The sequence below is a fragment of the Podarcis erhardii genome (genome assembly GCF_964252035.2).
Source record: "Podarcis erhardii genome assembly, chromosome: 2".
Lineage (NCBI taxonomy): Eukaryota > Metazoa > Chordata > Lepidosauria > Squamata > Lacertidae > Podarcis > Podarcis erhardii.
The window spans coordinates 95771084-95794654 of record NC_138498.1 but is presented as its reverse complement, the minus strand read 5'-3'; the positions used below and the strand labels follow the sequence as shown (position 1 = coordinate 95794654).

Below are 23571 nucleotides of genomic sequence, written 5' to 3'. Positions count from 1 at the left end.
TGGCCATTGTGAGTACAGGATGCAGAACTAGATGGGACTTTAGCCTAATCTTATGTTCTTTTGGTATAGCTCCAGTTGCACATAGTTTTCTTGTTAATATTCCTCTTTGCAGTTGCTGTTATGTGTGTAGCTGAGGAGAGACCACAGCTGCCTGTCTAAACTATCCTTGAGCCAATTTGCTACAGCTCTATAAGAGAAAGCAATAAAGGACACTTTCTACGGCATACCTGAAAATGTCCCCAACGCTAAGATTATTGTACTATAAAACATGAAGATCTAAAAGAAACAGCAAATACTGAGAGACTTTCTTATAATGCCAGATTGAGATATGAGGCAAACATTATAAACTCGATCTTCAATGAACACCTTGTAGACTTGTTTAACTTCCATTGTTTCATAATTTATTGTGTTTGGGTCATTGCTGTTATTGCAATTTCTTATTTTTTCTCTGGGATTTGCTTTTATTCTGTTCATAAAAATATTCTAGAATGAGGGACATCTTCACTAGAAATTGCCTATCCCTGGCGATTCTCTGTCAGCCATGTTTTCATTGTTTAAACTGACGACTGAAGGCTCCTTTCGTTGACCTATCTTCTTCCTATTTACTCAGCTGCTAATTTTATTATTCCCTTTAGTGCCTTGGGATACACTGCGTGAAGGACATGACAAAAGTATGATTTTGATTGATTATTTACAAATTTGCATAATCTCCCATAATGCAAATGAGTAACATTTTGATTGGGGATAATAGATGTTAAGCACATTATGCAAGGCTGATTTTGTTGTTGAAGAAAAATTGACTGTAAAAGTAATTTACAGTCTGCTAAAATAAAAAGTGGAATTGTTGTCCCTTTCCCAATTAAATGGAATGCTTAGCTTACCATGTTGCAAGAAGCTGGAATGAGGCATGAAAATGAAGTGTAACCCAGTGCTCTGTCTTAAAACCCTTTAGAGACTAGTCTAAAGGAGCTGAATGCTTTTTAAAAAAACACTCAAAAAAACCCATGATGTGCAGTTGGCAGAATTCATTTTAACTAACACTGAACCTAATTTCACCCCCCCTTGAGGGGGGGTGTCATTTTTCTTCCACAGAAGGAAGAAAGGAAATTCTGTCCACTTTGGCGGGGGTGATATATGTCTGGAATTTCCTGGACATGCCCGGGATCCAGCTCTTGGGAACTGTGTCTGGGCGGGAATCCCTTTAATGTCTGGGAAAATCCAGATGTATGGCAATCCATATCGGGACGGGGAACATGGCTTACTTTACCTAAACAAGATGGCAAGATTCCCCCACCCACAATTGCAACCTTTTGAGTGAATGCCTGCTACTAAAACTACTGCAGTGTGTTGTCTGAAGAACTTTGTGGAATTCAGGACCCATAAAAATGGCAATACAATCCAGGCTCCATACAAATGTCTGTAACTCGATTATTTGCTTTTATACAGATCTTCAGTGTGGGTCTTAGTGAAGGCCTGCAGCAGGGCTTCTGTTGGAAACAGGAGGAAGAAAGGAGATAGGGAGCCTGGAGCTGGGAGTGGTTGTAAAAGGGGGAAGAGCTAATTGTGCCTGAATTCAACACCAGCATCTCACATCTTTGTAACGTTTTATTACAGAGCCATTCAGTTCACAGGACTCGGATGTGGGCAGCTCGAAATAATGCCTCCGGTATTTACCACAGTTATTTTGTTCATTGCAAAAATGTTCTACTGATGGGGGCATATTAATTCGACAGTGGGAGATAATATTGGGTTTTATGTAAGTATTATTGAATTAAGCTCTCTTTTTAGCCTGGCTATATTTTCAATTGCATTTCCTTTAATTTGAATCTCATTGAGCCTAATTCAAAAACAACAACAACAAAAAACCCCCCAACAACCCCAAACCAGCCTTCTGTAAAAACCTTAATATGTTGATTATCTTCTCACTAAGAAAACAGAGACTGAAATATTTGTTTGCTAAATCACAATGTAATCACTAGATACAAGGCTATATTTTGATTGGAGCAGTGGAACGATTTTCTGTTTAGTGGTGCTCATATACAATCCATTTCCCTCTGTTTTGATGAACTCAAACAAACTGGATCAAATTAGTACCATCATTTTGTGTTGGCATTTCCCTCTTTGCATTCCTCTTATTTGCTATTAGTCAGTGGCAATACTTTTGGAACTGTGTTCTCAGAACTCTGGATTTTCTTATCAGAAGCTTTGCGTTGAGAAGCTCGAGAATGGCAGCCTTCAAGATAAGCTTGAACAAAACTTCCCCTTCAACACACAGCTGTAGGAGAGTTTTGGATGTGTTCTCAATCAGACCCTCTGTTCACATGGGCCAACAGCAAGGCCCAGCATGCCTTGCCAATAAACACCATGAAAGGAGAGTGCCCTAAAATATTGTTATAGGTTTGAGGGGGTTGGTCTGGATGATACTCTGGGTATCTTCCAATCCTGGTTAGAAGCTAATAGAAGAGACTGCTGAATCAGCTAGAGCAGTTCCTTTATTAAGGTTGGCCAGTTAAGTACCACTATTCACCATATCCAAAGAGGTTACTCTGATGCCAAAAAGATGAATGGATGGGCCTTTTCCCACCGTACCTGGCTACATGCCGCATCATCCTAGGATGGAGAATAATAGGCCAAGGAGGGATACGTATGTGAGAGATGAATGCTTAAGTATGGCTGATGCTGGAAGCTGGAGAGACAGAGGCATGTTAGTGCCAGACCCAAAGCTATGAACAGGGGTTTCTCTGGAGGCCTAATAGGGCGCAAGATCTGCTGGTGTGTTAATGCTGTGAGTCATTAAAGCTGCATAGCACATTGAAGCTGCATAGCACTGGGCAAGGCCCCCTCCCAACAACACGCCTCCTCCCGACAATGCTCACGTGACGTCACAGACATGTGCTACACCACTGCTTCCCCTAATCTTCAGCCCAAGGTGGCACTTCTGTACCTCCACTAACTCGGGTTTGGTTCAAAAATGCACTTTTAGCACTTGAAGACAGCTGCCTAATGTGATGATTTCTGTGTGTATATGGGTTGCCATAGATCATAGAGAGAGCTGTCGTATATCCTCACATCATATCCATTGCTGTTCAATGTCGTCAGTTCACACAGATGTATTAACCAATTTTAACCATCCTTTAAGGATTCACAGCCAGGACAGATAAGGCAACAGTCTAATTCATCTTGGTGATTGTAGCTATTGTGGAATTATTCATACAGATAATTTGAAAGCATGCAACCTACAAGAGCAAAACAAAAAGGGGCCAAGAACACTTAATATGAAAGTCAGATATTTTTGCAAACTCCCTCTTTGTTTTTGAGGTGATAGTTTCATGTCTCGCTGTCATCGTAGCATTCCAATAAATCATCCCAAAGCTTTGAGTTTACATTTTGACATTGTCAAATATCTTATTATTAATCATGAAATATCACCTTTTGAAACAATGTAGCATGAAATAAGCAATTGCTTACTGCAGCACGAAAATAAAACCCAGAGCTGTGCATTGTGAATTGCCAGCCTGTCAGTTTGGTGTTATTTAATATTTAATGTTGAGCACTGTCCAATGTCAGCTGGAATTCCTGAGTGCAGAACAGCGATGCATCAAGTTGAAAACTTTATTCCAGGTTTTGTACTGCATCTTGACTTTCCAGGAAAAAGTAAAAAACAAAAAACAAAAACCTCACCCAAAACAAGAATATATACATATATAGAACTATAGATGTACCTACATCTCTCCCTCTAATCCCCAAATACATTATCTCTAATTGACATGGGGCAATATTAGATTATATGAAAGCACAATTTTTACCCTTCGAATTTCCATGGTGATGAGGTCAGAGCTCCTTTTATTTCCCCGTCAGAACTGGCTCAGTGTGATTTAAACTTTCAAAAATATAACTTCCTTAATATTGATTTTGTGGTACAATAAATGCAACGGTCTGTCAAATCTGATGTGTGGCCACTAAATATTGACTATATGTGTCACTTCAATTTCTTGTAAACTGCTTTTGACAATAAAGGCAGTGGCCTTATAATGCGTAAGACTAGCATCCGGCATACTTCCCCAGTGCAATTTGGAATAGGCTAATCAAGGTGTTTAAATTTCAAAATAAGTCCCCACTCCTGCCTATTCTTAAATTCAGACTCATCATGCTCAGCATGTTGTCAGCCTCTTCCTGTGAGCCCTCAACCCCACAGAAGGGTCACATCTCAGTGGTGGAGCACATGTTCCCAAATTCAATCCCTGGCTTCTCCAGTCCTCCTCTGTGAGACCGTAGAGAACTGCTAACAGTTAGTGTAGACAATATGGAGCCTAATGGACCAATGGTCTGGCTCAGCATAAGGCAGCTATGTTTCTCTGCAAGAACCCAAGCTGTGCCTACCATCCCTCCCCTTCCTCCAAGATGTACCTGGCTGCAATGGCGATTTCAGGAAGGCCGCACAGGTGACCTCACTGCAAGGCCTCTATTTTAAATGCTAAAGCATTTAAATGCTCCAGGTGCCTGAATACAGACACCAGACAGCTTGGAAGCTACATTCCTCCTCTAGTGTATACCAAATACAGGGTTAGATGTAAACCATCTAGAGATAATGTATATCTAGCCATATTTCAGACTATAACTCAATTTTTTTTTTTTAAGGAGAGTTCTAGTTATGTTCAGCTGGTGACTAGTTAGGCATGCTTCAGCATACAAAGAAAAAGGTGTTAATCACACCCAGGGAAAATGGGATGGTCTGGTGGTGTGGACAACAGTGGGACAGCTACACCAAGTTTCCATTTTCTTGTGTGTGAACCATGGGTAGGCAAACTAAGGCTGGGGGGCTGGATCCGGCCGAATCGCGTTCTCAATCCGGCCCGCGGACGGTCCGGGAATCAGCGTGTTTTTACATGAGTAAAATTTGCCCTTTTATTTAAAATGCATCTCTGGGTTATTTGTGGGGCATAGGAAATCGTTCATTTTTTTCTTCTTCAAAAGAAGAAGGTCCAGCCCCCCCCTCAAGGTCTGAGGGACAGCGGACCGGCCCCCTGCTGAAAAAGTTTGCTGACCCCTGGTGGACTGTAGTGACTGTATGGATTGGCAGGTGATGTGAAGAATGTCCTAGACTTGTGCTGAATGAACACATCAGAGCCCGGGAGAAATAAACTCCGCGTCATAATATCCTTAGAAGCCATGAAGCAGTAAAAAGGCCTCTTTTAAAATTCAGCCTCAAGCACCTGACATTCACTAAGGACCCAAAGTGTATTGCCTTAAACAGGTTACAAAGTGATTTTTGTGTTATTGATTTTCCACATGAATGGCCATTGTGCCGTGTTCCATAGAAGCTGGAGGAAAAAACGAGCTTGCATTATCAGGATGAGCAGGTGTACTAGTATAAAATTAGCTATTTACACAAAGTCCATTGAAACTGATAAAACATCTTTTCATGGGCTCTCATCGGCTTTCAAATAGCTGCATTGGAGGCACGATACTCAATCAGAACACGGCCCATTCAGTCCATCACTCTGCATCCAGCAGTTGCCCAACACAGATAAATCTTCATTTGAGAGTCCTCTGCTCCTTGTCATTTTATTTCAGGGTATGATCTAGGGACACCTTAGAAATTGTAATAACTGCAAATGGGATTTTGTAAACATGGGTCACTGTGGATGTGCAGGACTGGGGTCTCAATCATGGATTCAGTGAATCGCCATCATTTAACCTTAGCTCACCCTTCATGGATCACTGCCTTGCTGTGGCGAAGGGGCTTTAATAAGTCAGAGAAGCTATGAACTATGCTGAGCAGGGCACCCAAGATGGACAGGTCATAGTGGAGAGTTTTGACCAAATGTGATCCACCTGGAGGAGAAACCAACAAGCCACTCCAGTATCCCTGCCAAGAAAACTCCATGGACAAAGACAACAGGCATATAAAAGTTATGATGCTGGAAGATGAGCCCCTCAGGTCGGAAGGCGTCCAACATGCTACTGGGGAAGAGCAGAGGACAAGTACAAGTAGATTCAGAGCTGATGAAGCAGCTGGGCCAAAGCCGAAAGGACGCTCAGTTGCGGATATGCCTGGAAGCGAAAGGAAAGTCCAATGCTGTAAAGAAAAATATTGCATAGGAACCATGAACCTTGGTAAGTTGGATGTGGTCAAAAATGAGATGGCAAGAGGGGACGAGATGGTTGGACAGTGTTCTCGAAGCTACCAGCATGAGTTTGACTAAACTGCGGGAGGCAGTGGAAGACAGAAGTGCCTGGCATGCTCTGGTCCATGGGGTCATGAAGAGTCGGACACGACTAAACCACTAAACAACAACAACCTTAGCTCACGGTGGAAGAGCACAACAGTTCAGTCCATAGTGCAGGGCAAGAAGAAGAGGACATGAGCTCTGGAAAGGGCTCAGTAGCTGCTACTGCTGATTACTGGTTGGTGGAAGAAGGATGCCAGTTTCCAGAGGCTAATGCAGATGGCAAGAGGCATATTATATGTGACAGAGGGACATGTGGTCCTCCAGGTGTCTCTTAACTACAATTCCCATCATTTCTGACCATTGTTCCATAAGCAAAAAGGCACTTTTTATCCAATCAGCTAAAACAATGCTTGTTTGATCAAGCACCACCTTTGACAAAGTGGATCTAAACTTGCTTTGGGCACCTGGGGATTTTGAGGTTCAGCAAGTTTAGGAAAGGCTTCCTACTGCATCCTGCCATCCTGGTCTTCATTCTAGGGTTTGTGCATTGCCTGGCACTCTCCAGCATCTTCACACTTTCCTACGTTCCCACTGCTATACTGCTAAACTCTACTGTGAAGTATAGTTTAAATGAGGAATATATGAGACCCACAAGGCCTGGCATGGTGACATGGGCTCAGAATATCCTTTCCATCTATGTTTTGTGTGTGGCAGGCTTGGTTGTGCTCTAAGACCCATTGTCCAGGGAGCCCGACTTGTGGGGAGAAGGTTTAGCAATCAGCACCCATTCAACAATTTGCCTGTGTGAGTGGGTTATGATTTTGTAAGATTGTTGATAAGGCCCTGTAAGGCTACTGGCTAAAATGGCTATATTTACCTCCAGTGTCAGAGGTGGTCTGCCTCTGAAAATCAATTGCTGAAAATAAAAAAAATGAGGAGAGTCCTATTGCAGTCAGGTCCTGTTTGCAGGCTTTCCATAGGCATTTGCTTGGCCATTGTGAGAACAAGATACAGTGGTACCTCGGGTTAAGTACTTAATTCGTTCCGGAGGTCTGTTCTTAACCTGAAACTGTTCTTAAACTGAAGCACCACTTTAGCTAATGGGGCCTCCTGCTGCTGCCGTGCTACCGGAGCCCGATTTCTGTTCTTATCCTGAAGCAAAGTTCTTAACCTGAAGCATTATTCTGGGTTAGCGGAGTCTGTAACCTGAAGTGTATGTAACCTGAAGCATATGTAACCCGAGGTACCACTGTACAGAACTACAGGGCTGATCTTAGACTGATGCATGCAAATTCATTGTCACATGTCAGGGGCAAAGTATACATCCAAACCATACATCAATGTTGTAGAATGGGATACAAATGCATACATCTTTTTTATAATAAGATATTGAAAAGTTGAATAAAAGGATGGACATGTAGCTGGTCCTTGCCTGGTGCTCCATTTGCCCAAGCCTACTCCCCATCCTTCATAATTCAATAAGATAACAAGTTTGAAGAGTCTTATAAGATCTCTGAGCTCACAAATTTGATTCAGCTAGTTAGGTTTGAGCATTATTAAATTGAAGCCTAATTACAGTCTGTTCCTTTTATGGTGTGGAAGATCGTAGCTCCCAAACAAATGGTTCCTTATTGCTATCAAGATGGAACAGCTGCAAAGAAAACGGAATTTAAAAAAGAGGTGTTTTCCATTTGGAAATTGTTCTTCTGCTAGCTGGTGTCATTTGTAAAGAGTCTCCATTATAGGACTACACACAGGTCTCTCCAAACACAATGTGTACTGGGGGAATTGTTTGTTAGGTGAGCATTCCCATAATGAGTTGAGGATTTCCATGGATTCCTATGGGGAAGCTTCTATTGTGTTCCCAACCACAGAATTTTGACCCCAAAGTGATGAAAAAAACCAGGAAAACCTTTCTGAAACCTTTCAAAAGGCAAACAAGGAAGGAAAAAATGCTCTTTCTCCCTACCACCATGACGAAATGAACCAGCAAAACACAAAAAGTAAGGCTTGTTTAAAGCTGCTTATTTGTTAACAGTAATGCACACAGATTTGGGTGTTTGGATATTTGACTCTGCGTTGTGCATAGCAAACTTTGGGTATTAATTCCTTGTGTTTCGATAAGCGAATTTTCATATAAAGAGTGTATGGACAGCAGAACCTGCATGAAGTTAATATATCCTTGGACTTTTAATCAAACAACAGTCGCAACCACTGTTCCTTTAAATTTGGGTTTAAAAACATTTTAAAATGGCTCAGATAACTGAAAACCTGCCTTTTAGAGTGCCTCGTTTAAAGTAGAAGCAGAGTGAGAAAAAGTAATTTGGCACTGGCTTTGGTAAAGTTTGTGATATTACTTTCGAAGCTCATTTCATGAAGGGCTTAATTTGTTCTGTCTAGGAAGTTGATGGTTTGTTTTGTTGTTATTGTTTCCATTTGATGACTCCTTCCTACTTTTAAATCCCGTAAGTGGAAACTAAGTGCTATCATGAATAAATACATGTATAATCTGTCTAACCAGTTATTAGCAAGACCCATCTCTATTCTATGCACAAAAAGAAGACAAAAAAACACGTGGTAGGCTTCGTCAAAATGAATTTTCATACTTTGAGTACAATAGTAACCCATCCAATAACAATATTGGTGCAGGGATAGGATTATGCATAGGCTCCTCTGTGCTGGCCACCATTGACAGAAAGGAGCATCGCCACTTGAAAGACTTCTGCCAGGCTGTAGCTTCACCCAGATGGACAGAGAGCTGCCACTGGCAAGTCTCCAGCCAGTGGTAGGAAGTAGGAAGCACCATTATGGGATATTTTAAGGTACAGTGCTTTTGAATTTGTTGATTCTTCCAAGGGGCCCAATTCTAAAGCCCATCAGCTATGCCAGCCTGGATCTGGCGTAGTGAAAATAAATAAATAAATAAGTCATAGAATCATAGAATCATAGAGTTGGAAGAGACCACGAGGGCCATCGAGTCCAACCCCCTGCCAAGCAGGAAACACCATCAGAGCACTCCTGACATATGGTTGTCAAGCCTCTGCTTAAAGACCTCCAAAGAAGGAGACTCCACCACACTCCTTGGCAGCAAATTCCACTGTCGAACAGCTCTTACTGTCAGGAAGTTCTTCCTAATGTTTAGGTGGAATCTTCTTTCTTGTAGTTTGGAACCATTGCTCCGTGTCCGCTTCTCTGGAGCAGCAGGAAACAACCTTTCTCCCTCCTCTATGTGACATCCTTTTATATATTTGAACATGGCTATCATATCACCCCTTAACCTCCTCTTCTCCAGGCTAAACATGCCCAGCTCCCTTAGCCGTTCCTCATAAGGCATCGTTTCCAGGCCTTTGACCATTTTGGTTGCCCTCCTCTGGACACGTTCCAGTTTGTCAGTGTCCTTCTGGCTGGAACAAATGGACAGGTTTCTGGACAAAGCAGATGTTTCATTCTAGGCTTCTGTCTTCCAGAAATGTTAGATTGCTCTTGAGCTTTTCATTTATGGTTATTCAAAGCCATTATCCAATGCTTGGTGCTTTTTCAAAAATTAAAAAAACTAACTTTCAAAAATTGACAAAATTTGATTTTAATTTATATATGAAAAGAAAACTAACCCAAGCTTCGTCTGAAGGTATAGGGAAATTTTTAAAGATTGATGTTTTTATTATGCTTTCAGATATGCTGTAAGATGGGCAGGATATAAATAATAAAATGATGATGATCATCATCATCATTGATTCTGAAAAGTACCAATGGGACCGATGGACACCTAGCCTCTCTTTAAAAACCTCCACCACCTTCCAAGGTAGCCCATTCCATTGTTGAACAGCTCTTACTGTCAGAAAGTTCAACCTAATGTTTAGGCAGAATCTATTTTCTTGTATAGTGGTACCTCTAGATATGCACACATCTGATTGCCTATCTTTCTGGATGAGAACACGGCAAACCCAGAAGTATTTTTTGGGGTTTTGCCGCCCGTGCATGTGCAGAAGTGCTCTAAACGCCACACACATGTGCAGAAGCGGCACCTCCGGTTGTGAATTCCTTGGGATGCGGCCAGACCTCTGGAACGGATCCCGTTTGCAACCAGAGGTACCACTGTAACTGGAACCCATAGAAAGGATTGTGTGTTTGCAGGACCATTTCAAATTAGATAAAATCCTGATGATTTTGCTGTTTATCAGGGAAAGAGAGGGACTGCAGGATGTCCCCAACAGCTGATTGATGGGATTTTAGTCTCCCCTCTCCGTATGCACAGGTCTAGTAGTCATAGCTGCACTGGTGTTCCTCATCTGGCTTGGGGTACATGTGCAGAAGCCTATTGCATATAGACATGCTACTTATAACTTGACCGTGGCATGAATTTACTTAACTGGCACTCCAGAATCTAGACATACGCTCAAATGTACACATTATATGAAACTTTGGGCAGCAGTCCTATACCCTACTTGGCTGCAAACCCTGTGGAACGCAGTGACACTTTCTTCTGAACAGATATGCTTATGTTTGCAAAAGAGGAGCTGCAACAACATGGCAGATTTATTTGAAAAAGTGGTTGTGTTTGCCTTCTCAAATGAATATAATGATAATGTCAATCCACATTTGATGCTGTCATTTTTATAGCAGCATCAGTTGACATTTGATTATTTTTCTTCTGCCATGATGCAAGGATTGTATTATTAATTTACACTGCTTTAAGAAAAAGAAAAGAAAAGAAAAGGGATTGTTAAATGAAGAGAAGACATACTTTGATTTGAAACCATTATTTCATAACATATGTTGTCAACTATATATGATAGGCAAAAAAAGAGATTCAGGTGGAGTTGGCTGATATGCCTCAATGTTGACATTCAGAAATATCAGTTTCCCCTGGAGCTGTTTTTTACCTTCATGTATAGAAATTCCAGGCTTCGTGGGTAGAGGAGTGTTGCTTATATAACTAAAATGGCACCACCCACTAATTACAGGGAAGTATCAGAAGGCCTAGAAAACTTTGAAGTTTGCAGAAGCAGAACAGCTATTTAGAAAATACCTGCAAGGGGGGAAACATAAATTCCTCAATAGCTCTTGAGAAGTGAGCATGGTTATTAGCAGCAAGGAATGGAAACTGGGTTGGGGTTGGGGGTGTGAAATGGAGCAGTGTGAATCTCAGCATCATCATTCTGTACTGAAACATTTTGTTGTTGTACCTCCTTGGCCACACAATTCATTTAAAGCACTATAATACCACAGTCACAGCTTCCCCCGAAGAATTCTGGGAGTTATTAAGGGCGCTGAGCGCTCTTTGGAGACTCCTATCCACCTCCCAGGGCTACAATTTCCAGAGTGGTTTGACAATCAATCCCTCTTCCCAGGAAACTCTGAGAGTTGTTAGGAGACCTCCATTCCCCTCTCAGAGGTACAATTCCCAGAATTCCCATGAAGAGGAACAGAATGTAGGCTCCATTGTTCTTTCACATTCCCTAGGAGATGGCTGACTAACCAGTATATCTCCTACAACTCCCATCATCCCTGACCACTGTTTATGAAGCCTTCTGTAAGAAACTGCCCATGGGGTACCTCTCTGATATTTCAACTACGAAGAAAGGTGAAAAGCAAAAGAACATCACAATTCACTGTGCAGTTATATGTTCCAAAACTATGGGCACATAATTGACAATAAGATTTCTGAGTTTTCATTGAACTGGGTCTGAAGTTTGTTTGGAAATTTTCCTATCTTGGTACCAAACTGCATAGTTATTGAAGAGATTTAAAAAAATTAAAAGCTGTGGGAAGCTGCATAGTCATCAAAAGGAAGAGACCAGACAGTAAATGTAGAACTGGAAACTTTTGACTTTTCTGGGGAGATTTCACCTACGGTAACTTGCTAACCAAACTGATATAAATGGAACTGTATTAGATGGTGCTGATTGGAAAAAGGAATTACGCTGCATTTCAAATATTCTTGGCTCAAGAGATGGGGAGAATTATACAGGATCAAGCATCCACTGATGAAAACCAGAAGTGTGCAAATATTCCAGAACCAAGATTAGACCTAAAATGCCAATGCATTCTCCTTAAAAAAAAAAAAAAAGAGAGAGAGAGAGAGAGAGAGAGAGATGTATTTATATACGGTCATACCTCGGGTTACAAACACTTCAGGTTGCGTTTTTTCGGGTTACGGACCACCGAAACCCGGAAGTACCGGAACAGGTTACTTCTGGGTTTTGGCAGTTGCGCATGCACATGCGCAGAAGCACCAAATTGCAAGCTGCGTGTGTGCAGACGTGCCCCTGAGGGTTGTGAACGCTGTGGGTTGCGAAGGTGCATCCTGCACAGATCACGTTCGCAACCCGAGCGTCCACTGAACTACCTTGCTTCTGTCATGGAACCCAAGGAAGTCTTGATACAAATTATGAAACAAGAGTTATGTCAAAAACAAACCTTTGACTTTCTCATGGATGCTTGTGGAGTAGGAAAAATAGGATTGTACTATCTGACATGAAATGAAATTGCATGACTTTTTTAAAAAAAATAATAATAGTTACTTCTTGGGTCTTATTTGCTTTAATCTAAATCAAAATTCAAGGTGAGCAAAGCTGAACGTTCAAAAGGTACTTTGTGAACAGAACCTGTCAGCTGAAATAGGGAAGCCAGAAGTGCTCTAGGGAGCTCTTCATAGAAAAGTTCCCAACAAAAGAAAATTCACTCAGCAGGAGAGCATTCTGTGCAAAGTCAGCAAATTTCACTTACAGTACTTGTATGATAAGTATATAGTACCTTATTCTTACTTAAAGGCACTTAGATTTTGACAATGAAAAGGATTCCATGACTAGACAGGTTGCCAAAGATGCAAACTGTAGCATCAGTATTGGGTTATTATTATTTAATGTATGAAGTAGTTCTTTAAAAAAAAATATCTTATTTTATCCTGGGCTGCTTCACACAGATACTGTGCCAGTGTAAGGAAGCTGAGCACACCATCATGTTTATAAGCACTGTGACAAATGCATACTTGTCAATTTTTGCTGTACACATCATATAACAGGAAATCTACAGGTGAAACTTTTCCTGAAACACAAATACAATGACAGAACAAGTTTTGCCTGCTGAAATGTCTGCCCGCTATGCTGCTGTTACAGGCCCAAAACATCTGTCTGTGGCACTCTCGCCTTGAAAAGTAGCATGCATTATATCCGGGTGGCGCTGTGGGTTAAACCACAGAGCCTAGGACTTGCCGATCAGAAGGTCGGCGGTTCAAATCCCTGCGACGGGGTGAGCTCCCGTTGCTCGTTCCCTGCTTCTGCCAACCTAGCAGTTCGAAAGCATGTCAAACTGCAAGTAGATAAATAGGGACCGCTCCGGCAGGAAGGTAAATGGTGTTTCCATGTGCTGCTCTGGTTTGCCAGAAGCGGCTTAGTCATGCTGGCCTCATGACCCAGAAGCTGTACGCCGGCTCCCTCGGCCAATAAAGTGAGATGAGCGCTGCAACCCCAGAGTCGGTCACGACTGGACCTAATGGTCAGGGGTCCTTTTACCTTTACTACCACTTGCACATTGTATGAAGCTGCCTCAAGCACGCCAGCGCCATGGGACTTCTTGTCCCATGGCCCATCAACTTACATTGGGATACAAGAAAAAGAGAAAGGCACCAGCTTTGGCTGTGGGCCCTCCTAGAACCCAGGGGAGACATCTTTCTTTTAAAGCGAAGGGTCCAGGAGTACCAGAATTCCTAGTGGGAAACTGAGGTTATCCATATCATTTATACAGGAGGGAAGGCAAAGATTCATGTTGTTGTTTTTCTGCTGAAGATGATGGGACTAGTCATCCTGGACTGTCACAAGAGGGGAAGATGCTCTGTTGTGGTCCTGGAAGTGCCTACCACAACCTCCCCATTCCCTGGTTCCAAAGGGAAGCTCTTGGAGCTGGGAAGGGGAGGCAGCAGCAAAGAAGGTGATGAGTAGTTTGTGACAGCCTTGGAGCTTTGTGAGCACACCTTTGGGATCAAAGAATGGGATGCTTGTGCATCCCGAAGGACCACAGCATGGGCAGGTTCCTAGGGATGGTCCTGGTATATTTGGACTTATGCATACTGTAGCTGTGTATTTCTCACCGGTCTAACTCTAGTTTAAATATCATGGCTATAAAATGCAAAAGAAAGGGAAAAGGACAGATGCATCCCATCAGCAGAATAAAAGCTTTATCTGAGTTTGGTGGCTGCGTAATCTCGTTTTTTGGGTTTAAACAGGAACATTTGTTCAACATTACCTTTTGGCTGCAGTTTTCAGTACACAGAAATGAATTCTGTAAGAAATAAAGCTGAACTGAGAGTATTACATTAAATCATTTGATTATTCCACATTAAATTTGTCCCCCCCCCACCTCCAACAAATAATGCACCGGAAAGCCCAGCTGTTTACAACCATTAAACTTCTTTAATAAACAAACAACACCTGAGCAAACAGATGGACCAATAATATCATTTAAATCAAGTATTTCACTCAAAACAGCATTGGTAAAAGAAAGAGGGCTCTGCAGTGGATAATAAAACCCCGTTTCTGGCGGAACTGATTCACAATATTTTAACTAAAGTGTGTCATTCCTAATGATTGCCTTCAATTGCAAGAGAATAACAGCAATTTAGCTCTGCATATAAACTGTCATCAGACACCTGAAATCCTGAGATTCAAAACACGTGCATTATATGTCTCCTAGATGATATCCCTCAGAACATTTCTGTACCAAAAGACACTTTCATTTATTTGCATGAAATGTTAGCAACACCCAGCAGAGGGCAATAGTGGTGTACGATAAACTAAATGGATACCTAAAATTTGAGAATAGGCAGGATGTGAGAGTGGCAGAGATAAGAAAAAGAAAAATGTAGACATCTGAATTAACTATTGTGGATTCCTCCACCTCAGTTGCTTTTCCCTCTGAATTTTTGTTTATAAAGTAATTTAACATTTATATATTATAAATTAAAGTAATTTAACATTTATATATTATATATTGGGCATACAGCCCAATTGTTTCAGCGATAGTGAGGGCAATGTGAAGTATAACTTTCACTTCAATAAATTTCACCATCACTGATTAATCAACTAAAGCTTTGGGTTATAAATTGCAACCTTACTGATTAATCAACTAAAGCTTTGGGTGATTAATCTACTAGTTAAACTAATTAAAGCTCACAATTCTATTAGCCACTAAATCTTGGTTGTGTAATTTTTTAGCTCAGCATTGTTACTCTGAGAACAGAACAACAACAATCTGACAGTCCTTCAGGCATACTGCCTTGTCCTGCGTAATTTGCATCTCACAGAATTGTGTGTATAGGACTGTCAGCCTGAATAATAATAAGAAGAAGAAGAAGAAGAGGAGGAGGAGGAGGAGGAGGAGGAGGAGTTTGGATTTGATATCCCGCTTTATCACTACCCGAAGGAGTCTCAAAGCGGCTAACAATCTCCTTACCCTTCCTCCCCCACAACAAACACTCTGTGAGGTGAGTGAGGCTGAGAGACTTCAAAGAAGTGTGACTGGCCCAAGGTCACCCAGCAGCTGCATGTGGAGGAGCGGGGATGCGAACCCCGTTCACCAGATTACGAGTCCACCGCTCTTAACCACTACACCACACTGGCTCTCAAGCCAGCTCACCATTTTGCTGTTACTCACATGATTACTTATCCTATGATAAATGAGGATCAAGCACTCTGCATCTTTCAAGGGGTTCATGACTATTATTATTATTATTATTATTAGCTTGTTAACAGATTTCAATACCACTGTTCACCAAATAGTGACGATTTTTTTACAAAGTTTTACAAAGTTAACGTGATATGACTTAACCCATCAACCTAAGAAAGTCGGGGTGAGTTGTATATCATTGATATGGCTACAGGCCCTGATCTCAGCCTCCCCTTGCATGTTTGATGAACATGTAGAAAGGTCATTTGAATGCTCTTACGTCCCCCATCTAAGTAGGAGATGAACTATTGATTGTCTTCCTAACCATTCTCTCCCCAGGAATGTGATCTTCCTGGCACCTTCATTAGTTGTTTTTGACTCCTGATAGCCACAACAAGTTAGGGTGTTAGATAGATTAAAATGCCAGGGACAGAATGGGTGGAAAAAAACCACCGCTGGGACCACCGTAATGGGTGAATTTAAAAATCTGAATTTAGGTTTTGAGTTGCCGGTCCTACCTCGGGTGCCCCAATTAGCTAGAACAAATTTAGTTCTAATCCAGTCCTACTAAAGTGATGTGTTGTAAGGATTCTTAAAGTTGAGCCATCAGCATTGGTGGTCCAGAACCTGTGATGCAGGAGTTTGTGTTTTTGAGCTTCATAAAGCAGCTTCTTGCTAAGCAGTTTATTAGAATGGTGTAAACAAGACATCAAAGAACTGGATTGGATTTTAAAAAATAATAATAATGGAAAGAGTTTGCTTGTTAAAAAATATTGCAAAGCTTGCTCAGACTCTTTCATATTTTGAAAGGCAAAAACTATGTCAAATATGCAATCTGTCTAGCAAATGAAGCTGTTAAAAACGTAATCTTGGACAGATTACTTTCCTCTATTGAGCCTGGGAAGGAAGCCTTTTCCCAATTTGTTGCAACCATGAAAATATTATAGTTGACTAGCAGTGCTCATCATCTCTAAGATGTTAGGTGTTCTTTGGAAAAGAAAAGAAAAAGTGAGCTGAAATTTGCAAAATGTTCCAGTTCAGACAGAACTGCCTGTTAATGCTTTTCAGTCGAAATCTAACTCAGTTCTACTTTGGTAACTCGAAAGCCTCAAAAAAACATGTCAAGGTAATGGAATAGCAATGAACTATGGCAGGTATCATCAGTGGGACATAATGGAATAATGAAATGCAATTTAATAGGAGTGCATGCACCATTGTTCCCATGCAAATGGTTCATGGTGTGAAGTGTAGTTTCGGGACATGGCATTTGCTACGCAAAAGCAACCTGACTGGCAAATGTCCCACATGGTTTCTTATTGTCCTGGAACACTTGCAGCTACATGCAAGCCTGCCAATTAGCTACAGAGCTAAGTTCAGGGTCCTGGTAAGGGTGTAGAATGCCTTCTGCATCTTGGGACCAGGATACCTAAAAGATAACCTCACTCTCTGGTATGCCAAACTGGCTGCTGTGCTGTCTGGGAGACGGAATGCTGGAGACACCATCTGATCGAGAGGTTTCTTCCATACAAAATAGGAATTGGGCCTTTAGTATGATGGCACCGACCCTTTGGAATTCCACAACACACACACACACACACACACACACACACACACACACCCTTTGAATATTAGACAGGCACTGTCTTTTCAGGGCCTACTAAAGCCCTTCCTCTTTCAACGAGCCTTCCCAGTTTCCATCTGTTCTGAAACTATTTCCTCCCAATAATTTTTATTGTTTTTCCTGTCAATACAAAAAACAACACATAGCTACAGTAACTTGTTCAGTGGTACATTCTTAATTCAGTTTTTGAACTGTATATATATGGGACTGTTTTTTAAATAAGAATAATAATAGTATAAAAATGTTTCTTTTTTTCTATGGAACTGTTTTTAATTGTTTCTTTACACTTCTCTTGTTTTATGGCTGTTAACTGTTTCATTTGTTTTATCCTTGTATTTGATTGTAAACCACCCTAGGATCTTATGGCAAAAGGCAAGTAAGGAACTCAAATAAATAAATAAATAAATAAATAAATAAATAAATAAATAAATAGGTTTGTGGGTTTGAGTCTGGTAGTCTTAGCTTCCAAGTCTCAATTCCCTTCATCAATAGACTTAGAGTTGTTGATTTTCAATGGGTCTATCCATATTTTTTCCCCTGAACACCAGAAGTGGTCTCCGGTAGCATCTGCTTGTCCAATAGGACTTCAAACATTTATGATAAGTTCCACCCAACATTACAAACCCAAAAAAGATTAAAGAAAAGAGGAACCCTCCCAGCTATTTTGTTGTCTTTTAAACATTCCATTAAATTCAAGATCAAAGTGGGACCAGTGTTTTGGGTCATTTAATAAATTTATTTCTCGTGGCATACAGGAGATTTTCACGTGGACAAGTTGTGGCCCTCCTCCTTCACCAAGTTTTGGGATTGCAGTTCTCATTGTTCTGCTTCAGATATCATATATAAAACAGAAATAGCTTAATTGTTTACTCATGCTCCCAGAACACTTTCACAGAGCTGTGCAATTTGTCACCTTTCCATAATAACACGAACATTCTTGCTAAATTACATCTCCATGCCTGCAGAGGCTTGCTGTTCAGAACAGAACAAGAGGCATTTGGGCAAAGTGCTTATTTAAAATCCTTGCATCAGATGGAACAAAATCTAAAGGAAGCTCATTGGACTGATTAAACGAAAGACATAACTATATTTTAATGTAGCTCTTTAAAAACTCACAGTTTCCCCCCTCTTCTTTTTTAAAAAAGTTTTATTATTCTGCGAGGGCAAAGGAATTAACTCATATGTTATTGTATAATCATTCAGTGAACATTTAATGAAAACAGCTTTATGCATGCATTAAAATGCAAGTTATTTAAGCAGGAAACCAATGTCTACTGAAGAAAACACTCTGTTTAGAAGGCTTCTGTAAATAGATATTTGCCTGCTGCTATTGTCATGTATCCTTGTCAGCTAGTGTGTGTATAAAGGGGAGGGGGGCTGCTGCATCCCAATGAAATCCTAATTGTCCATCTATTCCTGCGGTTTATCACCTACATGAAACTATAATTTAATCTCTTCATTTCAGCAATGTTCCAAGCAGAGGAACAAATCAGTGGAGATAAACTCCTAAAGACCAAATCCTGAACAAAGCTAATATCAATCTAGGCAGTGTGTGTGTGTGTGTGTGTGTGTGTGTGTGTGTGTGTGTGTGTAACTCAAAAGCTTTTGCTTCTGAAATTGTACCCACACCTGGTAAAAAGAGGCAAGACACAGGTAAGTGGGTAATTAGGGTCCTGACATTATCAAACCGCTTTGAAGTTATTTTTACTATCAAGTTGTGTATAAGCAAACATTTAACAGGGGAGTTCTGTCGTTTTCCAACTGAGGCAAGAGTGGCCAGGTAACTCAATCCCTCCCAATGTTAATCCACATCAGAGGGCCAGGGACTCATTTTTGAGTAATGCTTGGTCCCATACTTTTGCTTGCCACAGGTCCGGTACATCGGGTCCTGAAATATTGAGTTACTTCCATTTATCAAGCCAAATAAGTTCAACAAACTGATACTCTGTGTGTGTGTGTGTGTGTGTGTGTGTGTGTTTAAAATAATTTCACATACAAAAACAATTTCAAACCCTATACAGAAATCTTGCCACCCTTCCTATGCTGCTTCTGTTTGCAAAGCTCTGTACCTGACTGCAGCCTTAAAGGCTATCCTATTTTACCAACAAAGAATTAGTTCTTCCTTTTAGCCACCAGATGGCAGTCAACACCAAAGATATACACAGCCTTCCTGTACCAAAATTCATTTTGTCATCCCCTTCTTTCCACTCCTACTCCAGAGTCAAATACTGCTATTAATAATTATTTTATTAGCCTATGTTATGATAATCTCCCACAGCCCTTGTGAGAAGAAGTTCATAACTGGTACAGGATACTTGAATAAGGATTCAAATATACCTCTAATACCATGCTACTATGTGCTGAGTTCATGACAATAAATAATAATAATAATAATAATAATAATAATAATAATAATAATAATTTTCTATACTACCCTTCATCTGAGACTCACAGGGAAGTTTACAGTATAAAAATACAAAAATACGTAACACAGAAACAAACAAAAACAACAGCCCCTGCCTTCAGTATAAAAAGCAATAGACTGTTTAATTAGCCAGAGGCCTAGAGAAGATGAATCTCTTTGCCTGACATGTGAAAACAGGCTCCAGTAAAATGAGAGGACAAGACCAATAATAGCGGGTCCAACGGTCCTGTAGAGGGAAATGAGCGACAGATAGGGCTCATCAACTTGGGAAGGTAGCTCGTCTAGGAGAAGGAAAATTCATCCTAAACCTTCTCTACCTTGCGGTTATACTCATTCATGGGAAAGGTTTTAGGAGTAAACCCACTGCCTTGTGGAATATCTTCAGAAAAAGCAAAGGCTAAGGAGTAAACTCTACACAAATCCAGATTGCAGTCCCTAAAACAGTGGGATGGTGCTGTTATGTACCAAGTTGAATAAAACAATAGGATCCAAAATGCAGCAGTCTGATTGGTCCTAGAACAATAGAATTCAGAATACAGCAGTCTGATTGGTCCTAGAACAATGCAGCAGTATGATTGGTCCGCAGGAGCCACCCAATCCAGCTCCAGATGGAAGTGAATCCACAACCTGATTGGCCTACAGGAGAATCCCGGAATTAACCAATCACGTGCAGCCCATTGTGTAAATAATGTATATCAAAGCAGATATTTTGGGGAAACTTCCATTCCTCTTCACCACTATGAGCTGAATAAAGAGCATGAAATCCACTCTTGACTCTGAGTATATTTCAGGTGCCTTCTATGCCTCTTTTCGGGAACTCCTGCAGCCCAGCTGGTGCCAAGCATATTTTTTCTGCTTTCCTCAGGGAGGTTGAGAGGGAGGTCTTGTATGGGCAGCCCAGGGCCTCCATACACACTGCCCAGGCTTGCACCCCAGGGAGGTCACTTCAGTGCTGCAGTGTGACTTCACCCCCAGAGGCGCACTCCATTGGCACTCAAGGCAGGAAAATGCCAACAACAGTAGGTTAGTTTCTTCACACCTACATATACTTCCCTATTCATCCGGGCAAGCAATTATTAGAGCTCAAGGATCCATTCCAGCCAGGCATGAAACACTGAAGAAGGCCTGGTGAGGGCATAGAGCTCATGAGGGCGTGTGGCCTGGGGAAATCCCAAGGGCCTGGAGGGGCTCCTGATCTTTGCTTTTGTTATGTACTAAGCATGGATCCTAGAACAATAGGTAAGTAGGATCCTAGAATGCAACAACTGATTGGCTTGCAGCAAAAGACCAATCAGGCTCCAGGAGGAAGTTAATCAGCCTATTAGGCTGGTAGGATCATAGAATGCAACAATGGATTGGCCTGCAGCAAAAGACCAATCAGGCTCCAGGAATGAAGTTAATCAGCCTATTAGGCTGGTAGGATCCTAGAATGCAACAACGGATTGGCCTGCAGCAAAAGACCAATCAGGCTCCAGGAGGAAGTTAATCAGCCTATTAGGCTGGTAGGATCATAGAATGCAACAACGGATTGGCCTGCAGCAAAAGACCAATCAGGCTCCAGGAATGAAGCAGAATCAGCCAATCAGATGGGACTCATTTTGTAAATAATGTATATAAAAGCCTGAGGCTTGGGGGACAATTCAATCACTGTTATACAATAAAGAGCTGTTTCTGCAATAAAGAGCATGAAATCACTACAGGACTCTGAGTATATTTCAGCTTTAAACCGTGGTCTTTCCAGAGTACGCAGAGTAGGCACTGGCCTATGGACCCCACACCTTTTAGGGGGTCGCACGACGATACTTTCAAAATAATACTGATTTGAACTTGAAAGAAAATTATGATCAAGCTTTCTGAGTTCTATGTTATCCCACTAGAGCATGAGCCCCCCTCCCAATTTTTTTGCTGCCTAAGGGCCTCCACAGGGTTGAATCCAGCACTGCTCTCGGTCACGGCTGCACATCAGCACAAAGAGTGTGTTCTTGTTTTCCTCTCGCTTTTTTGTGTGTATGCATTTATATACAAGGTCAGTAACAAGCTTCAGTGTGTTTACAATTACCAAGAGGATGATATTTGTTATTGTGACCAGATAAATGTGCTGATGCATCCATTATTTATGGACAGCAGATAAAAAACAACAACCACTGCAATGCACTGAGACCAGTGCCGGCTGTATGTTTTCTGCCTACAGTTTTGATGAGTTCTGTTTCACAAGTTGAGCCACACGTGGGCTCATGACTACTTAATGTAGGTATTCCTTGCCGTAAAGCTGTTGGTACCGAGCTTCTTTATGACTCGCACCTGGGCTACCTGGAAGACAATGTCTGGCTTCCTATATCATTTAGAATGCAAGGCTTATTTTAAGGTTCCTGCAGGCTGGGGACCAATACAGAAGAGGCTACAAGACCCTACACTTAATGATAGGGTCACTGGGAGGAATGTTTTCAAGATAATAATACCATGTTTATTATCTGAACAATTGCACATGACAAATGTGTCTTGGAAATGCTTGAGCTTCCTCTGACTATCAGTTCCGGCCATTTCTGATGAAAAGCTCACCAAAGGCCCATAAAGGAGAATCTGTGTCCTTAGGCCAGCTTTCCTTGTGGAGGGAGGGTCAACAGCGGAGCAGAATTATGAATCAGTATGTTTGCAGTATTCTCCACCAGTTTACAAGCTTCAGCCAGAAGCCACACACAACATAACTTTTGAATCTACCTCCTCGCTAAGGCAGCAAATATCCATGCCATCACGCAAACTGCTGTAAAGACCCCTGCCCTGTTTATAAAGCAGTTTGCTCTGTTGTGGAAAGGGGTTCCTCTTTAACTACAGAACACCAGCGGCATCGTGTGGGCGGTGCCATAGGGGCTATGGCCCTGGGTGCAGTTGGGGGGGTGCTGGGCTGTGGAGCTCCACATTGTTCCATTAATTGTATCAAGTTAAGTTTTTAAAGAACCTTTTAATGAGGGTGAAAGAGGAGAGCGCAAAATATGGTCCGAAGCTCAACATCAAAAAAAACGAAGATCATGGCCACTGGTCCCATCACCTCCTGGCAAATAGAAGGGGAAGAAATGGAGGCAGTGAGAGATTTTACTTTCTTGGGCTCCATGATCACTACAGATGGTGACAGCAGTCACGAAATTAAAAGACGCCTGCTTCTTGGGAGAAAAGCAATGACTAACCTAGACAGCATCTTAAAAAGCAGAGACATCACCTTGCCAACAAAGATCCGTATAGTTAAAGCTGTGGTTTTCCCAGTAGTGATGTATGGAAGTGAGAGCTGGACCGTAAAGAAGGCTGATTGCCGAAGAATTGATGCTTTTGAATTATGGTGTTGGAGGAGACTCTTGAGAGTCCCATGGACTGCAAGAAGATCAAACCTATCCATTCTTAAGGAAATCAGCCCTGAGTGATCACTGGAAGGACAGATCGTGAAGCTGAGGCTCCAATACTTTGGCCACCTCATGAGTAGATAAGACTCCCTGGAAAAGAGCCTGATGTTGGGAAAGATGGAGGGCACAAGGAGAAGGGGATGACAGAGGACGAGATGGTTGTATAGTGTTCTCGAAGTTACTAGCATGAGTTTGACTAAACTGCGGGAGGCAATGGAAGACAGGAGTTCCTGGCGTGCTCTGGTCCATGGGGTCACGAAGAGTTGGACACGACTAAACGACTAAACAACAGCAACA

The 23571-nt window shown here is 41.5% G+C and overlaps 1 long non-coding RNA gene across 1 annotated transcript in view; it reads left to right on the top strand.

Annotated features, from left to right (window-relative positions):
- The first annotated feature begins 9106 nt into the window (after nt 1-9106).
- The window catches only part of LOC309337417, a 345606-nt gene continuing 331141 nt past the window's right edge, over nt 9107-23571 (top strand). Inside the window, exon 1 of the long non-coding RNA XR_014154276.1 lies at nt 9107-9289. This is a non-coding gene — a long non-coding RNA (uncharacterized lncRNA). The remainder of the gene's footprint in view (nt 9290-23571) is intronic.